Raw genomic sequence first — 20,881 nt, forward strand, 5'->3', positions numbered from 1 at the left:
GCTTGTTTCTAAACCAGTAAACATCACTTGAGTACTTAGCATCTGCAGCACACATTATCCTGTTTCCCGTATTCTTTTTTAATCCTTCTGTGCCATAATATATTTGTTAGACAGGCCTACTTGATCTTATTTGTCTTAGATAATCTCTCAAATTAAACAGACTGTTTGCTTTTGGGACTGTGATACTTGCACGAGGATAAACGAAGACATGGTTTTGTTGACCTTTGTTTACTCTGGGTCCCTCTGTGTGCTTGGGAGGAAGAAGATTTATGTTTAGTGTTTTTTTTTTTTTTTTTTTGAGGAGGAGGAGGAGGAGGAGGTCCCCCATGCCAACTGTGAAATCATAAGCATTTTCTGAGACCGTAGCACAAGGGACATCAGCCACAGAGGATCTAGTGTGTTGGCTAAAGCACATTCCAGAACCATGAATTTAACATGAAAGTAGAAGCTGAAGAAAAGCATGAGGGTATGGTGCATTTCTTGGGATTACAGTCCTCCTCCGCTTTGTTACCACTTCCCTGTTGGGTTCGAGATGTATTTATGTAAATACCAGAGTGAATGTAAACACAAGTGTGATCTGGGACTCCAGAGCATTTAATATGACATCACGGTGAGAGAGAAAAAAACAGACAACAAATACATGTGTTTTCATGATCATCATGTAACATCATTGTACAAACAACAGATTGTTTTGTCTCTTTTTTTTTTTTCTCTCTCTCCCATTTCATTTCAACTGTGCTGTTTGCTGATTTAACACAACTTCATCTTCGTCTTCATCATAAAGCCATATGTTCTCTCAATTCCCTCCATTCTAATTGAGGGATTGCTTTAACATGAATAATGAGCATATATGTCATTACAGCGTTATATTATTAGATGTATTATTATTTAAAAACGGCTTGATTTTTAATGACTGACGTTTTTTCCTGTGGTGTTTTTCTACGAGTCTCCAAAATGCTTTATGTGAATTTTTATTTATTTATTTATTTATTTATTTGTTTGTTTGTTTGTTTGTTTGTTTATTTATTTGTTTGTTTGTTTGTTTGTTTGTTTTAATGCCATATCAGCAGCATTGGCTATATTCATAGCAAAGTATATACTAAATATACAATATATAACATGCAATATATAACAAACAATTATGTCAGTTTAACAAACAAACATACATTGTAAAAAAACAACAACAACAAAAAAAAAACATAGGCATAGCAACAACACTGAAAAGAGTCATATACAATCTTTCAGTTTGACTAAAGATAAATATTCTAAAATTGCTCCAGAGGACTCCTTTTTAGACATTTAACTTAAAATATTACCTAAATAAAAATTTTCTCTAATATCATTTAAAAATACACACACTATTATTTTTTTTTTTTTTGTCAAATAAATTCATAAACAAATCACAAATAGTTTTTTTTCCCCTTTCACTATATATGCATGTGTAAGTCTTGAACACACTGTAAAGCTGTTTTATCTGCACAATCATTTCCAACAAGTGGTGTAAATTAGCTTGTTACAAATGCTGAAATTACTGTAATTGAGTATTTTTTGCAGAAAATTTTGTTTACAAAGTAATTTTATAAATGTTTACTTTTACTTTGCCTTGAGTACATTTTTAGTGCTGTACTATGGGGATAAAAAAAAATCAGTCCTGTGATTCCTGTCCCATCAAATCGCACATAGAAAGTTAATCACATCATAATGAACTACCTCAAGACATGGATTTATAATTGCAGCAAACTGTTTGGAAGCAATAAAAGTCTCCAAAACGTCCAAAATCTTTACACACATTGACCCAGATACTGTTTAGATGCATGTCACTGATGAGAAGATGATGGATGTTTACTGTATGATGACTGAAATGGCTGTTAGCCTGGCATCAGTGTCCAATGTCCAACCTAAAACCAAGCAAATATCAACATCTAATGCTGTTACAGCTTGACATTGTGTGGACGTTACTGCTATGACGTCTATCAGATGTTGGATTTTGGTTGCCCTTTCTGATGAATATATGTCAGTATTTGATGTCAATATGATCATGGTTTAAGATATTGGCTTGACGGTGGATTTTGGTCACTTTCTAACAACCTAAAATTTACTAAATATCAATGTCATTTCACATCGTTTTTGGACATCAAAATAACGTTGTCCTTAGATGCTGGCTAGACGTTGAATTACACAACCTAATTTTAACGTCTTATGATGTTGTGTGCCTGCTGGCCAATAAGTAGATGCACTATTGGATGTTACATTTACACACATTCACAAATTAGATGTAAATGCATCAGCCTTTAAAGCGTAATACTCACTACTCTTGAGTACTTTTGAAAGGCCTACTTTTTACTCATACTGTGAGGAGTATTTAAAACAGATACTTTTACCCTCACTACATTTTTAGGCAAGTAATGGTACTTTTACTCAAGTATGGTTTTTCAGTACTCTTTCTTACTGCCAATGAATCCCATTTGACCAGATATCCAGCAAAATTATTGTCAGTGTTTTTTTCTTTAAAAATTCCACTTTCTATTATGCTAAAAATCATTGGATGATCAGTTTTTATAGATTCAATTGCTTGTAAGCAGGACATAGAATCCGTGCAAATTAAAAACTGGCATTGCTGTTCTCTATTTGTTCCAGAGCTAAAAACAGTGCACAAGTTTCATCTTTGAATATTGAGCTTTGTCCAGGAATACTTTTTCTGAAACGCTCTGATACAATCACCACTGCAGCAGATACTCGTCTATTTAATTTTCTACCATCTGTATACACTGGTACATAAGTTGGTAGATTGCATCGTATATTCATAAATTCTGCCCCTGTAAATATTGTGATCTGTTTTACACACACATGATGATGATGAGAAAAGTACTAGCTGAATTGTTGAACTCTGTGCATTGTTGCCGGTTGCTGAACTACTTTTCAGAGTGCACCATTGCTCCATCCTACCCATAAGTGGCTAGCTATTGAAAAGAGGGCTCTTACAAATTGACAATTTACTGGCCATTTTTGTAACAGCACTTACAGGCTACTGGCATCTTATGCCTTTCCAGTGTCATTTTCCTTTTTCATGTCTCACCCCTCCTCCATAATCATAAATGTAAGTATGATTATAAAAACGTGAAACTGCCAGAATTACTGTTGTTACCTCCCTAGAAATTCAACCCGCAGCCCACACCAAAATTACGCCAAACATGCTTTCAGATTTCGATAATCACTATGCAGTCACACTGATGAAAGTGAATTTAAATATTTATCTACTGTTTCCCTGTGGAATAAGAGAAAGAGAGAAAGATGGGGTTGTGGTAGTTAATTCCTTCTTTTGCTTTACTGAAATGTTTCTTTTTTTATTATACAAAAATGGACCTGCATTTAGTGCATACTTTACAGCAAATGCAATAGAAACGGTATAATTGGTAGCGCACACTTGATGTACATGTAAGCCACGGTGTCCATACAATCTGTCTGTTTTCCCCCTTCTCCTAAATCTCCTATTTGGTTGTGCTATTGCATCGGAAAAGATTGACACACTAATAAACTGATTTTAATTAGACCCGCTTTGAAATGCCTGATCCTGCTCCCCTCCATCTAGCCATTCTGATACTGGTGGCTTATTAAATCATTTGCCGCTCCTGGGTGATCTTCTTTTGAAACCCAGCCTGACCCTCCGGGCACAATTTATTTTATTTTAAAAATTATTTTTACCAGCAAATTTTGCATGAGTTCAAGAGAATTATAAATCATTATTACACAGGCAGACACTTCAAACATTTTGTAAAAAGCTTTCAGAGCGATGAGGCTTCAAAGGAGGATGCTCAGCCTTGTGACGGCTTTGCTGGCGTGGATCCAGTCATTAATACCCTGCATTTGGCTATGCAAATACTGTCAATGGGTTACTTAAAGTACACGACGATTATTAAATACCTTTGTTTCAAACCAGGAGGAGGTGCATTATCAATATCGTGTTACAGGAAATCGCTGAAGCTTTTGGTGATTAGAATCACCACAATGACATGAGAGTGAATCTGGCATCTCTAAATCTCATAAACATAATTCTGAAGACAGCATCACCTCCCAACTGTAAATCACACATGTAGTTTTGTAGGGGTGAAAACACGTCAGTTTGCAAAGACAGCTCTGTCGATAGAGATTTCACATGCTGTAGATCCTCATCTAATAACTTGGAAGCATTTAAACCTATAAAAATGGTCCATTAAAAAAATATAATAACTTGACCATGAACGGAGAAAGGATTTCTTTTTTCCGTACATTTAAAACGTTCTCATTATTCAGTAATTCAGCAGTTGTTTTCATTCATGTACCTCTGTATTTAAATGCTAATGTCCTTGATTAATTCAATTACACATACCTACATTTTAAGTTTCAAACCCATTGTTCAAGTCATTTTAGTGGAGCACTGAAGAAAAACAGCCTTTATTTAGCAGATTGAATTTTTGAAACTATACATAATAGGAGAATGTTAAGTCTGCTCAATTACACGTTAGTCAGTATTTGTTATACATCTCATTAATATCACCCATACATCTACTTCTGTAGTTATAGGGAGAGACATACAAAAGCTCACTGCTAAGATTCTTTTGATTCGGGAGAATAGATTCTGCCTTCAGTTAATAAGGATTCTAATTTTCTTATTAACGATAAGTTAGGGTTGTTAACTCTACAGCCTGAAAATGAATTTCAGTAATTTGTTTTCAGAGGTTAAGGCTCATTAGGTGCATTAATTAACTCAACTTTAGTCTTGCTGTAATTGACTAGAAGCTCTGAAATTAAAGAAGAAAAAAAGGCCTTTAAAATGGTATTGAAACGTATCTTATTCATAGCAATTAATTAAAACATTGTGGAGGTGGTATTTCAATATCTTTTGACATTACATAACTTTAAATACAAATTTTCAAAGATTTTTTCTTTTATTCTGAACACGATTAGAGGATCCGTCAAATACAATTGTTATAGTACATTAGAAATCAAAATCTACCACATTATTGACTACTCGTGTACTTTGAAAAATAGCTGTCATCATTGTGGGTTTCTTGGTGAACAGTTGCATAACCTCTGCACAACTGCAAAATCCATTTGATGCTTCATGCAAAATCACAGCGCTAAAGCTATTATTTTTCAAATAGTTTTTTAGTAAAGTATTGCTGGCATTTTTAGTGTTTCTTTTGATTTGTGGCTTTTACAGTATAAGCTGAAATGCAGCTTTTGTTGTTTAATTGTCAGATGTGTAGGCTGAAATCTTTGTCTTACTGCTCTTCAGTCAGTTTTCTATTAAGCCTTTGGTTTTTAAAACTTTAGTAGTTTACTAAATTGCAATATGATTTTTCCAGAGTCTCCCTCTGCAAGGCTCGTTCTGGTGAAGACGTCATGAAATGCGGTTGCAGTCTTATTAGTGTTCCATCAGACCACTTATCATCACAGCGTTTATTGTGATTGGCTTTCCCACCCGTAACTGTGCCCTTCCATATCAGACTAGAGCATTATATTCCATTCTCTTCATTTAGCTGATTTCTGGTAAATTTTTTTTAGTAATGTCAGGAAAAATGGCATGGAAATCAATTATACTAATCATGTTAAAAGAAAAAAGCCCTGTGTGCTCTCAGATTCTTCTCTAGAGAGAATCAAAAGAGGTGAGGGTTCCAGGTTTGACCACTAATGAGCATTCGACTTTCAAAGAGCCTAATGATTGATTGTTTTTCACCTTAGCGGGTTTCTTTTTACAGGCTGTAAAATATTATTATTTCGTTATTGATACTGTTAATATTATTATTTAAAATATTTCATACATTATACAATAAGTGCATTTTATGTGTTAATGAGTAAACATGAAAGTCTGCAGTCAAAATGGAACCAATATTTTAACATACGGGTCTTATGGATTTATTGTGCTGTTGTGTTAGGGTTTGCATTTGCCCGGAAAATATCCTTATGGTTTCATGATAGTTCTTTTTTTTTATTGTGGCTTTAAGCTGCCTGGTCAAATAAGGAAACAATTACGAGATGTTGGCTTGGGAATTGCTTCAATTTGCCAAATAAATTTATCTTGATCCTCATAGTGGTGAAAACATTTGTGGAGCTTTGCCGATTCATTAATCAGGAACGTATGATCGCTGAAGTATTATAGGGTTTATAATAAACCGTTACTCTCAGATTTCTGCAAAACCTGTAGACAATTACATATGATAAAAAGTGGTTTCATTGTTATTCGGTTAAATCTGGATTCTCTGAATCAAAAAGAAGTCCAATATGTTTAAAAAAGAATGAAAAATCTTATTCTTGAATAATAGATTTTTTTCTGGCTCTTGTTATGAAGATATTCTGTAATTATCAAAGCAGTTTGTTGGTCTGATGTGCATTGTAAATGTGCAAAGCAAATGCATCCGTTTTTTTCCACTGTAGTTTCCGCTCATACATTTGCATGCAGATTAGTAAAGTACAGTATTTCACAGCATTTGAAGTCACTCTACTGATCAGTGGAGGCACATACTGTATGCATGCTGTTTTATAAAAGATATAATTATTTAATTTCAAAAGACATTGAGTATTATTGACATAATCACTATTTTGGCTAATTAATTAATTGCTGTATTTATATATTCACAAAAATTTTTAGTGGAATGCATATACTTTTGTGTTGTTTTTGAAAGGTTGATTACGTTTATAGTGAACATTTAGGCTGCACGTTTTGTATTTCTACGGTTAGTATGCTTGCTGTGATCTTTGTTAAACCTAGATTAGTTGTCAACAATAAGGATTATTTTTCCAGCTGTGCTAGTTGTTCTTTTTTTCTTCATCTTCAACTTGTAAAATACTTTTTTGTTCTTAAATTTAGAATTAAACTAGTGCTGCAAAATAAATTGTATCACAATTGTAATGTCAGTCAGTGAAACTGACAGCAAAGTGCTGCAATTTTATTAAATGAAAAACACCGATAGCATATAATCATCTGTCCCATCATGCTGTGCCCTTGGATGTGACTGACTGCTCACTCTGACGCATGTGGCTTTGTTGTTGTTGTTGATTTAAAGTCCGTTGCAAACTGGACAAGAAGTGCTTAATGTCATGTCGAGGTTTTACTTTGTGACGCAGCAAAAGTTTGAACGACAACCTGAATTCGTTGCACGATGTTTGTTCGTGCCATCACTCATCATATCTATAATTCTTAGGTTTATTTATCTTCTTCCAAATTAACCTAATTTGACAACATTTGTGTGAACACCTTTCACTTCTTTTTTTCTGAATCGATTTGAAACTTTTGGGAAACAATTCAGAGTCGTTATTGAAAGAATTGTGATTTTATCAATGGAAGGATTTTTTTAACAGCCATATTAACAACCCGTTCTCTGAGAGCAGTTTGCCATGGAAAAAAGATTCATTTGATTTACTTTTTTTTTTTTTTTAAGGTAAGTGTTTGCAAACAATTTACATGGGCTGAATTTAAACAAATAAACTTAATTCATTAATGTTCTTCTTAATTTGTTTAAATTCAGCCTAGAAAAACTGTTTGCAACCACTTACATTAAAAAAAAAACATTTTGTAAATGCATTGATCATATCAGCATGTGGCACCATTGGCCAGCTTTCTTTGATTTTTGATCAAGATTAACCCCATACATTCAGTCAACAACAGTACTGTATAATATAATCTAGTTGAAATTAGTTTTGGTCATTTACTGTATGAGTCATATGTGCTGGAAAAAATGTTGATGCAATGCTTGCAACTATTAAAATCAATGAATGTCGAACCAATAATTACACACTATTATAACACTCAAAATTCTTCACTTAAGTCAACATAAAGCAGCTCACATCAAGGTCTTGTTGATTATGTGGCAACCTCAATATCCATGTTTGAATTACTAGATACAATGGAAACCTTACAAGTCCCATCAGCTATACATTAAGGGCATTCTGTTCATTAGCAATCTTCTGCATGCAGACTAAACCCACCACAAAAAAGTTCACGCAGATCTGAGGTACAATAAAATGAAATCATTTATTTTACCTTGTCAAAAAAGTTTTTTTTTCTTCCAAAATAAAGTTTTATGTTACCTTTAACATGACTTGAGATGTTTTACAAATTAAACAGTAAACAAGTAATTAATGTGACTTAAATAAAAAATTAACTAGTGTGTTGAAAATTAGCAGCAGTCATTAAAAGGTCCTGCGTGTCAAAATGGAGGCAGATGTTCTCAGATTTTGAGGTAGTTTTGATATTTTAGGCATTGTCAGGCCTTTTCTGTCTTCTATCTTTTGTAAATTTTCACAATTTGATATTACACATAACAATAGTCATGATATGATTTGATATGAATAATAATTGTTTATATTTGTTTGAAAAAGTATTCAAAACATAATAAATAAAAGTTAGGGCTGATGGCCTAGTAGTAATAACTGTTAAAAAAAAACCTTTTAAAAAAATAGAAAATATTAATTTAGCTCTCGATTGTTTGGTTTAGCTGTACTATTGAGAAGACTTTTTTTATTTTGTAAGAATGTTACTTTAAATTGAAAACAGAATTTATAGTTGTAGAAATGTACTTTCCAACGTTATCAGTATAATACTTAGTAATGAATTTTCCTTCATTACTAAACAAGTAGATTCATGATATCATGTTTATCATATTGTAATCACAATATTGACCTTTAAAAATCATGAAAGCAGTATATGTTGCTATTTTGCATGTATTTTAGTAGTAGGATATTAGTATTTTTGTACAAAAACAGCCAACAGTCAGAAGTCTGGAATAGTGTCCACTGTCAGGAAGCACCAAATCATACTTAAAACCTTTTAACAGGCCTTGTAAAATGGATCTTCTTGTCTTTTTCATCTTAGGAAAGCAGGACAGACCGTCAGGGACATGCATGTGCCAAGGATACCCAAGAGCTGCTCTTTCAGGGTTAGGGAGGGAGTCAGGCCTCCCTAAGTGAATTTGTGTTAGATGCTAACTCGCATACATAGTGACAGCGAGATGCTAGTCCAGAAATGGTTCTAGATAAAAAGCTCTATTTAAGACCTCAAATGAACAATTTCAGTTGTAAGTCCTTCATTAAAATGAAGGAAACTATATTTTCTTATTTTTTGTGTGTGCTGTTTATGTACGCATGCATGTGTGTGTACACATAATGCATTATTTACACATATTTTTTTTAATCCACTGTGAAACCCGATACCTAAATAGTACCCAAAACCCCTCAGACATATTTGGACAGAAATGTCTCAACACAAACAAAAAAATTCAATCCAAACTGAGAGAAAAAAAAAGGTGGAGGTTTCCTATTGTATTGTCACTTGCATTTGGCTTTCATTACGTTCCTGCCCCAGGCGCCTGCCGGCCTGTGAGGGAGCCAACAGTGATTTGGTTTATAGAAATCATATGGCAAGGAAACAGGGCTTGAAAGATGCAGCTCCAAGAACCAGATTTGATGAATTTCCTACGATTTGAGCCTGAGTTTATTCTTTCCTGTTGTGGAACAGACACCCTGTAGCACACGCGCCGGGTCAGGATGAGCGGCAGAGAGGGTCACTTAAGCTACAATGTGGGCTCTGTTTTTTACACATCTTGAATTGCATTTCCTATATCAGAACAAGAGGTCTTGGTAAGTGATCCAAAACGTTGGCAGGAAACCACAAGGTGAAGGTTGCCTTTGTCATTAACCATCAACTACAACGTGTGAATTTGATTGTATCTTAAAAACACATCATATTTTTTTATCATGTAATTGAAAACAAGTGCTTTAGAAGTGTGACATTCTCATAGGAGCTGTCAATTGCTTTTGAGCGAGTCCTTCGCTAAATTAGAAAAAGTTAAGATTTTAAGTTCTCCTTGTCCCTGTATTGCAAAAAAAAGATAAGACAATCACCTCACGCCCATCTGCCGGCTGTCTGCCTTCTGCTAGAACGAATGCCAGTCTTCATCAACGCGACTGAAATGTCATCAAGTAGTTTAATGCCCCTTAATATTGCTGTATCGTTTACGTTCCCAAGCATGCTAGAAATGAGTCCCAGCTGGGGATTTTTGGAAGCCCGCAGAGAGCAGAGGGTGGGGGGAATTGACAGGCTATTTAGACGTGCTACTTCACTTTGCATTAGAGTGTACAATATCAGGCACAGGGAGCCAAAGTAAGGCCAGATTTCAGGCAATGCTCATTGGGCCTGGAGCGATGGATCACTTACCTCAGGAAATCAAAGTCAATGGTAGAGGATCTGGCCTGGAGACGAGCCCAGAAGCCCAGTAAAAAAAAGTGTGAAACCTGTAGAAAGAAAAGAGTGACTCATTGAGAAAATCCATTACCACTCGAGAAGCCAATAAGCATAAAAAGAGCTGTCTTGTTAAATCCAGAGGTTGATGAAGCAAGGCTTTGACTTGAAGAATTGCCTCGGGGCACCGGTGATACAAGGTAGCAAGAGAGATGGTTATTGATACGGGGAGATCTTTCAGACAGTCGCCGCTTGCTCGCTCGCAGGCCTTTGCGTCAAGTGCCAAGAGGGAAAGTCAGGAATTCCCTGTGGTCTATCAAAGCAAAGCACAGGATTCATCTTCAATACAGTGAAGACCTACACAAACAGACCCGTTTGATAGAATTATTAGTTCCCCTCTCAAAAGCAAACAAAAATCCTCCAGTTTTCGAAATGGTCATCATTAGAATGCAATTAAATGTCATTAAAATGTCAATAATATGATTCGCTTATCATTGTCATTACAAAGATAGTTCAATAAATAAATGCATATACAAATAGTTTATATATATATATATATATACACACACACACACACACATACAGTTTTATGCAAAAGTTTGGTCACCCCTGGTCATTTTTTCATATAATATTGCAAGTCAATTGCAATTACACAATTGACATGACTGGGATGAGAATCAGCAACTTCAAGTCCGAAGTCATGGTGCTCCATCGAAAAAAAGTGGTTTGCCATCTCCAGGTTGGAGGAAAGTCCTTATCTCAGGTTGAGGAGTTCATGTATGTGGGGTTTTGCTCACGAGTGAGGGAACAAGTGAGTGAGGTGGATTGGTGCAGCAGTAATGCAGTTGACGTACCGGTCTATTGTGGTTAAGAAGGAGTTGAGCCAAAAGGCAAAGCTCTCGATTTACCGGTCAATCTACATTCCTACTCTCACCTATGGTCATGAGCTTTGGGTCATGACCGAAAGGACAAGATCTTGGATACAAGCGGCCGAAATAAGTTTCTTTTGCAGGGTGGCAGGGCACCCTTATAGATAGGGTGAGGAGCACTGTCACCTGAGTAGAGCTTGGAGTAGAGCCGCTGCTCCTCTACATTGAGTGAAGTCAGCTGATGTGGCTCAGGCATCTGTTTCGCATGCCTCCTGGACGCCTACCTAGGGAGATGTTCCAGGATTGTCCCACTGGTTGGAGACCTCAGAGAAGATACAAAATATGCTGGAGGGACTATGTCTCTCTGCTGGCCTAGGAATGCCCCTGGATCCCCCCAGAGGAGCTGGAGAAAGTGTCTGGGGATAGGGAAGGCTGGGGCTCTATCTTAAGACTGCTGCTCCCGCAGCCTGGCCCCAGAAAAGCGGTTGAAAACGAATGAATGAACTGCAAGTCATAGCCTGCTGGCCTTTCAAATCAGCAATTTTATTTGGATATATTTTATACTCTAAGGAAAAAGCAACATTTCAGTTCTGACACAACATTTATTTAATCAACAGATGCAATGCTATTTTTCTTTGGTAGATCTGGAACTGTGCTTTGTGTCATTGTCTTTCTGAAACATCCAACCCTGTCATAAGTTCTTGATAGATTTTTTTTTTAAACATTGTTCTTCAGAATCTGCTGAGACAGGGTGAAATTCATGCAACCTTTAACTCTGACAAAGTTTCCTGTACCTGTGCTTGCCTCCATTACACCATGATGGAACATCCATAATTCCCTGTGTGTAAAATTAAAGCACAGCACAGGATTCATCTTGAATACAAGACTCACACAAACAGACCCGCTTGATAAAATTATTAGTTTCCCTCTCAAAAGTAGACAGAAATCCTCCAGTTTTCGAAATTGTCATCATTAGAATGCAGGCTGTTGTACGCTGTTTTTTTTTTCTTCTCTTTTTTGCACCGCTGTCCTGCATGATTGCAGGGTGTTTGGACTGAACCCTCACGAAAGCTGTACCAATAGGACACTTAGACTGATCTCATCTTCTGCTTCGTGTTTACGGCAATCATCCTCATTTTCTTGCTTGACTTTTTGCCCCCTTCTCACAATGTTCAGTTTTACAGTATCTCTCAATCCGGCGGCGGACAGTAAACTACAGTATTTGAAGACATGCCTTGTGTAAACCGATTTAAAGCAATGCGCTCAAGATGCTCAGATCGGCTTAATGTTGGTCTTGATTGTTGTTATTGAAGATGACGGTGCCCTTTACTATCAAATATGTCAATGTTTTGGAAAAGAGGATGGGTATTATGTCCCCTTAGAGATTGGGTTGGAGGCATCATCAGGTATGAGCCACCTGTCAGATAACCTGTGACCCTTTAATCGTCTTGCTTCTCCTAAGCTGGTGGCTCCCTCAGTAGATTTGTTTTTAATGCGCTGTGATGCTGTTTTTTTTTTCTTCTTCTTCTTAAAGCTCTTCTTTTCTCATCTCTGCCCTGCTGTGTGGTTGAAGCTCAAGCGCAGCCAAAACAAGCTTCAAATCCCCCATATTAGGACGAGTTAGAAAAAGACAACTTAATCATTAATCCATCCCCTTGCAACTATTTACTATTTTTCACTTCAAAGCAACACACAACTTAATAAAAGAGACCATAAAATAGTACTTCTGTTGATTTGTACATGACATATTTGGCGTTTTGCCCTGTAGTAGATTTTTCATGCTAAACTCCATTTAAAGACTATAAGCAATAGTAGATTCAATCAGTTTGTTAGGTAAATTGATAATATTGTGCCTAAGATTATAACAGATACTGAAAGCAATTTCCATGCACATAAGGAGAATTTATTTATGTATGAAATCAAATTATTTTCCTTTCATCCCGTGACTCTCCGAGGGAGTTTCTTTGTAATCAATCACGAAACTGCATTTCTAGGGCACTTAGATGGCTGTGGAAAATCCCTTTGAGATGCTTAGAGAGATTCAGGCATTTCGAAGGGTTTTCTTTTTAATCAGGGCAAAAATAATATTGGATATAAAATTGATTGAGACAGATGATGTGTAAAAATTATCAGGGATACGTTTCCCAAACAACAACGTAACTTGTGGCTGAACTATCATATTACGATGCATCGTTTGGGAAAAGAAAGTAGTGACGAGTGTTTCCCAAAACTCATAGTTTTTCTGTCGCAGATCCATCATTTGAGCCACGTTAGTTACAATGTAAAACGCCCATAATGATGCACTAAACAGGGTTAAGTAACAACTTTTTTAGAGAAGAACCCTATAATTTCTTTATGCAAGTTATATTATTTTACACGCACACGCATTTAAAAACAAACAAACCCAATTTTAGACTTATAGAGCCTGTGTTTCCTTTACAAATTATTATTAAGAACATTACATATTCTATTCTAAAACAGAATCATTAACAAAAGTTAACATGTATTCTAATATCATATATAAATCATATAAATAAATAATGAGGTTATTCATTAAGAAATTAAAAGTAATATTTATTATTTATTAGGAAATGAAAAAAATCCTATAATAATATTATCGAATAATAATAAATATAAATTATTATTATTATTATTATCATTAATATTTTATATTATTAAGTAGGATATTGTTTTTTTTTTTTTTTTTTAAGTCTACTTTTACAATTTGACACATGCAATCCACTGCAGAAATGTTCTAACCAATTGGCCCATATCATATATAGTACAGATACTTATTACATAACCTACTATAAATTAAAAGCATTGACGAATGCTATGTTTTGTTTTCACATGCTTTGGAGGCGTAACGTAAATTCCGCTTTTAAATAATAGGTCACCTATAGCTACAGCACCTATGAGCCACAGCAGTGTTGAAAAAGACATCAATGTTTTCAAAATGCACTGCGAAGAGAGCACAGTTGTAAACATGAAGATCGCTAAAACTGAACTGTAAAAATACTTTGAAAGCAAATTACGAATTTGCGAATGTTTGTTGGAACAATGGATTTGAGAAACATCAAATCAACAAACTATATTTGTAATGATGTAACCTGCCTGGTTGAATAGTCTAGATGTAAACGTATTTATTTACTGTTGTTTTTGGTATTGCTTTCATGATTGCTTTTAATTTTGTAATGTGAACAATTTTTTAAAAAATAAACCTTTATTACTTTCGATTAATTTTATTTTACATTCTTTTATTTCTATGTGACTTTGTAATCAACAAAGCCTCTCTTAAGCGGTCAAGGTATCTCCTTTTCTCTTGTTTCTCGCCTGAATTAATATATTGTTCTGATTAATATTTGAGAGTGAAAATTTTTGGTTTTGGCTGACCATGGGTCATTGAAAATGAAAATCCTCTATCATCATTACTCATAATTTGAAGACAGCATTCGCAATCCTCGCAGACAATTTAAGCCATTGTACACGCGGTAATAAAAGCACTTTTGAAATAGTCCAAGATAACCAAAGTGTCTAAAGAATGAAAATTATCCCTCAAATCAAATAAAAACTTGGCAGGTGCCGTAGTCTGTCTTGTAACGCTTCCCAAGTCACTTAAGTTATTGCCCCAGGGACAAGAGAAAGATAACTTTATTCAGTGTAATTTTGAAAGCAATTATTTTTATTTCTGATCAGCAGACTGCTGGTCTTTGTTTACAGCAGAATTGCCTGCTATCATAATAATGTGACCTCTCTGTTTTTTAACGTCGTCTAGTTTGTGTGCATACTTTAATTTATCATTTTTATGGCTCAGTCTAACCTTAATTTGACATGTGTTATTGAAAACATACAGCTTCTTAAACCATGCTGTTACTTCTCCTTTCAGAGAGGTGTCATTCAAAGAACATAAGCAAGTAAAAACATTACTTTCAATTTTTTAAATATATAAAAACACTTAAACATGTTGATCGGTGTCTTTCCTTTATGAAAATATATTCACTTTAAGGATACTGTGGACTCGAATGTATGGAAATTTGAAAACAAAAGAGAGCATTGTTGTGGGATTTAATTCAGCTTCACCAGCCAGAACCTCAGAACATTCCATGGTGTCACATAATACTGTCAGTTTCCTATTGGAAGTGCCAGTGTAGATGGAATGGGTGTGCTGGCAAACTGTGTGTGTGACTGTCCTTTATTTATTTTTTTCTTTCTTTATTTTTTTCCTCTGTCTGTGTGTGTGTGTGTGTGTGTCTGCGGTTTTGGTGGTAGTGGTCTGGATAAGACTTTTGATACTCTTGGAAAAATGTCAGATTTTTATAGAATTATCCCATATTTTCTGAAGTGTATTTTTCATCAGTCAGAAGTCTGTAAGCACCTTATTTGCTTTATCATTTTATAACCATATGTAATATTCTGTTAAACAAGACCACCATATGTTTTCTTGCCATATGCTGCTGTATGAAGTCTGCGTCGCCCAGTAAAGCAGCATTGACAAGAGGCAAATTTTCCTGCCAATGTAACACTGTCCGTGTGTCTCTCAGGATGTACGGCAGCTGCCTGCTCTAGTCTTTAGCTCTGGGAAACCAGTCTACATTTGGGTGTGCCAGAAAACATGGGCAGGGTACTGACAATGAGATAACTCACCTGTCCAAAGCAGAACAGATACAGGAATATATTCCTTTTGGTAACCCTTTACTTGAAGAGGCCTGTTAGGACTGTTATGACACTTTTATAGTCATGACATAACACATTTATGCATGTTTATGACAACTGTACTTAAGTGTTGTTTGCATAGATATTTCATCTTAAATGCAGTGTTTGATTTAACCACATTAAGTCAATGTTTGACTTAAATACAAAACGTGACATAACCAATTACTTGATAACCTATCCTTGTCTTTTTTTTATAACAACTTAACATTACCAATACAACAAAACATGTCATAAATCTGACATAAACATGATTGTCACAAAGAAATTATAATTGTGTCATGAGAATTATAACAGCACCATTAATTCTTTTCTTGACTTCAACTATAATGGTACAAATTAAAAGTTATTTGTTATCATTCACTCATTCTTGTCATCACAAAGATATAATATACATTTATTGAATAAATATATATACAGATATACATAAATTAATATATATTTGTGTGGAGTTCTTCCCATGTTCTCCCTGTGTTTGCACGGGTTTTCTGCCGGTTTGACCTCATGAAGATTATGTAAGTGGTTTTATGTAAAGAATTTATAGTGGTTGTTTCTCGATTAACTGTTTTTGCTGGGTGAACATTTTTGTTTGTTTACTAATTTGGACAAATTTTTTGGTCAATATACAAAATTTATGTTACTATAAAGTACATATCTCCAGTATGACTTGATCTGGAAAAAAATTAACACAGTAACAGTAAGCTTACAGAGAGCTTACAACAAAACCCAATTCTATTGACTGATTGTGATGACAAGAAATCTGTAGTCATACTGGCAGCAAAAAATCTTGACTAGAACATCTGAGGAAGCAAAAATTTGCATAGAATTTTCATTTTTGTAAGAACCATTCCATTAGGGGGCCACAATTAACTAAATTGCCTCTTGTTCTGGTCATAAATATTGTAAAATATAAATTGTTATTGTCATTTTGATGACATATCGGCAGTTCTGTGTTAGTAATAAAGCTTTTCAGCTTAGAGCAATGCTTGATTGCTTTACGAGTTAAAGAATGACGTTACAGAATTGAGTATTTATTACAGCCTCGGTTTTGGTGCGTACAAGCCAATTGTGCTACTGTAAAAGACAAACCAATATATGCTTAACCGCAATCATCATGAGTTTACCAGATGAGAAGGCTTTTCCTAAGATAGTTTCCTTTCTGTTGCTTAAGGATAATAGCATATAGAAGCCAGAACGCTAATGACTTTTTGAGCTCAGTCACTTGGAGAAGAGAGATTTCATTTCCAGCTGTAGCTATGGTGCAGTCCTGCACTGTTTAATGGATCTATGGCCTCGTAACTTTACTTTTCGAATTTTTCCCCAACAGATGCCAGACCACACCACAACTTAGTAAATGTGATGTATTTGAAATTACCGTACCATAGTTAAATATGGGCCACTTTATACGACCAGCCTGGTTACGTAGTCAGCCTTTTTCAATGTATATATTTTGGTGCTCTTATCTGCCCACTATGCAATATTTAAGCTCCTTTAAACTTATTTGTACTTTAAGCTGAATTAACAGCTACGGTTTAAGGTACTGGCCAAGGCTAATGCATTTTCCTTGTGTTATGGTTGCTCTGGATAGTACATTGCATATGATGATTTTTATTTAGTCTTACTAAAAAGAAAAAGAAAAATTAAAATGTTAACATCACTTCATATTTTTAGCAACAGCTGTCACGACACAGACAGCTGAAGATGAGATGAGAGACAGTGATGCAATGTACTGTACCAACCAGGATGTTTATTGACAACAGATGGAATATGGTGAGCAGATGGTAATGGTTATAGAGTCTTATGGGTACTGAAAGTCTTTGTACTTGCAGGTGTGTGAGTGGAACAATCGGGGGATGAAGAGACGAAGGAACCAGGAGATGAGGAAACAACAAAGATCCAGGTAGATTCAGAAATGGGTCAGGTAGGTTCTCTGATGTGAACTGTAAATCAGATTATGCGTGAGTGATAGAGAGTGCCTTTTGTGATGGAATCAGGTGGACAGGTGATGGTGATTAGAAATCAGATGACTTGGGCAGTATCCTCATACCCTTAAATGCTTGAGGGAGCAGCCATTTCTAGTGGTGTCCAAAATCATAGTGGATGTTATAAAGTACACTGAATCAATCCCACAATACACAACAATAACATATCTACAACCCATGCTCTAGATTATGAGAATACTCATAATGCACAGCGAGAGTTCGCGCACCAGATAAATTTTCATGTCTGACCAGAAGATGGCATCTAAAGTGCGATTTCTGCGCTGTAAGTTTAAAAATAAAATGTTTAAGTAAAGTATTTAATTAAACGCTGATGTGGTTCTCCCGTATAAATAAAAGTAATATAATAAAGAGTCTGCTAAATTACTGGAAAAATTATATTCTGGGGACACAAGAAAACTAACCGAGTTAGTGGTGCCATCTATCGGCGGTGTCTGTCCCGACATTAAAGTACAAAGTTGTTTGTTTTGAGGGGTGAGGGATGGTTGGTCTTTTCTCTTGTCTTCCTTTTTTGTCCTCGGCTGATAACATGCCTGATTAAAGTAGTCTAACTTTTGTATACATGAGAGAAACCAAAAGTTTTTGTTTCGTTACTAACAGACCGTGTTAAATATAACAGGGTAAAATTCATTCATAAAGGAGTAAATAAAATAAATTAATTTTATTCACTGTTTTAAGTGGACTGTAATATTGTACTGTTGTAGGGAATGTTGATAGAAAGAATAGGGAGCAGTTTCGGATACAGTATGGGAATGTGCACAATGTTAGGTTAGGTGGCAGTGATGAATGCCTGACAACAGCACACAACTGAAAATGAACATTCATTTGCTATTATGAACAATTTAGTGTTTTGTGTATGCAGAGAGAATTTTAAAATATGATTGAAACTGTAATTATATTCCAACATTTATATACATCCATTACATTCCAGCATTTACATTGAGATGTGCTCTGCTGCTCTCGCGCTTTGGTCGGCACTGGAATAAACCATGACAGAAGTCATTGAAATCAAGCATTTTCATAGCTCAGCGCTTTCTGTGTCTGGTGTGAAAGCCATTTTAGATCATACAGTGATTAGGGAGAGTGAAACTAGCCTGAGCTGGCTGAATACTGCTGACCAGTGTTATGCACCATAGCCTTTTTTCATATATTTTATTTTCACCTGTTTTCAGCTGAAATTTTTTTGTGGCTTGGTGCATCCCTGTAGCCAAAATCTCTGTATTGCCAAAAGCTCTTTATCATGAAATTAATCTTTGCTTATAAATTTAAAAATTATTCATAATGTCAAGTAACATTTATGTTAGGGGTGTGACTAGATATTGTGATTCGGTGTGTGGCATCAAATTCCATTAAAACACTTTCCTATTTCTTCATACTTGCGTCCAATAGGGAGTCACAGAGCCATGAAATGTTGTATGAAAGCGAAACTTTAAAAAAATGAAATGCCAAAAATTGCATTATTTTGATTTGTGGAAAGGAGTTCGATTTCTAATGTGAAATTGTAGAGGGGGAAAAAATAGTCAGTAAAGTTTATAGCTAATATTGAGAAGTGTTTTCATGTCCTTTATGACATAGAATTCATTAATGCAAGTAAAACACAATTTATTGCAAGTGGATTTCAAAAAGCACCTAACATAGCAAATATTTTGCCAATATTTAAAATTATAATAAGACTTTTCTGTTTTGTCAACAATCCCTGTTGTAAGAGCAACAAATAATAACGACTTGTAGTTGATCATTTGGAAAAAGCAGAAGGTAGATTTTCTTGATGAATCGTTTGTTGATCTGCATCCCAGTCATCACAAATACTGCAGAAGACCTATTGGAACCCACATGGACCCAAGATTCTCACAGAAAGTTTGGTGAAGGAAAAATCATGGTTTGGGGTTACATTTAGTATGGGGGAGTGTGAGAGATCTGTAGAGTGGATGGCAACATAAAAAGCCTAAGGTATCAAGACATATGTGCTGCCCATTACATTACAAACCACAGGAAAGGGCAAATTCTTCAGCAGGATAGCACCTGTTCTCATACTTCCGCCTTCACATCAAAGTTCCTGAACGCAAAGGAGGGCAAGGTACTCCAGGATTGGCCAGCCCATTCACCAGACATCAACATTATTGAGCATGTCTAGGGTAAGATGGAGGGATTGAAGATGAACACTGGGAGCCCTGCAAGATCACTTTCTTTGCAGTTCCAGATGACTTTGTTAACAAGTTATTTGAATCATTGCAGAGATGTATGAATGCAGTCCTCCAAGCTCATAGGAGTCATATACACAATATTAATTATTTTTCCACTGTACCATGACTTATTATTTCAATACAGTACTGAACATTATTTTTGCTAAGTGACAAGAATTTTGTCTAAGCAAAGTCAGACCTTACTGTCCTAATTAAATAATTAAAAATCAAGGCATGATCATATTTTACTTTGGTAAAATAAGCGTAATCTAGAGCCCTTTGCCTTTCATATAAGCCACTTTTTATACCAAATGATCAACCAAAAGTGAAGTTATTATTCGTTCTTCCTAAAACTGGCAGGCAACAAGACTTTTGTCAGGTAGTGTTTATTAGCAAAAAAGTGTTTGCATGTCCTTTACTGCATAGAATTCGTTAAAATAGAAGTAAAATAACATTTTTTACAGGTTGATTTTTAAAAAAGAACCAAAGAAGTTTTTGAATAAAAGAAGTTTTCCATTCATATATTTTATTATTGAAGATTTCTTAAAAATTGTGTAAAAAAATCTAGTCTTGCCTTGTTCTCATGAACCCAGTCTCGTGTGTCGTCTTGTCTTATGGAATAAACATTTCATCCCACCCCTAATTTAGAATAAAAGTAAATGAATGATCAAATATCTAAGCTTAATAAGCTGAGGTGATAATAGGATGGGGAGATCTGGCTAGCAACATTCTACACAGTGCTTCTATACTTTTATGATCAATTCGTCATTGATGTGTAGTTTTGACACTTAAATTATGTCAGCCAGTCCTGTAGGGCGTTGTTGTAGAGAGCCCCAAATTTACCATTGTGTCATTGTGTGTTTAACCTTTGCCTCTATGTCTCGCTGCTCATTATAGTGCTAT

At 35.3% G+C, this 20,881-nt stretch overlaps 1 protein-coding gene across 17 annotated transcripts in view; it reads left to right on the plus strand.

Moving 5' to 3' along the window:
- Window positions 1-20,881, plus strand: part of cyp2r1 (cytochrome P450, family 2, subfamily R, polypeptide 1) — a 243,958-nt gene that overhangs the window by 21,772 nt on the left and 201,305 nt on the right. For 9 of the 17 annotated variants that reach the window (XM_073906840.1, XM_073906832.1, XM_068222336.2 and 6 more), the window contains exon 2: window positions 17,625-17,695. The gene's annotated coding sequence lies outside the window, so the exon portion shown is untranslated. Of the gene's footprint in view, window positions 1-17,624; window positions 17,717-20,881 lie in introns of all 17 variants that reach the window. The other 8 variants (XM_073906839.1, XM_073906831.1, XM_068222337.2 and 5 more) reach the window with 1 other exon arrangement.

This window comes from Danio rerio, chromosome 7, assembly GCF_049306965.1.
Source record: "Danio rerio strain Tuebingen ecotype United States chromosome 7, GRCz12tu, whole genome shotgun sequence".
In the NCBI taxonomy this organism is placed as follows: domain Eukaryota; kingdom Metazoa; phylum Chordata; class Actinopteri; order Cypriniformes; family Danionidae; genus Danio; species Danio rerio.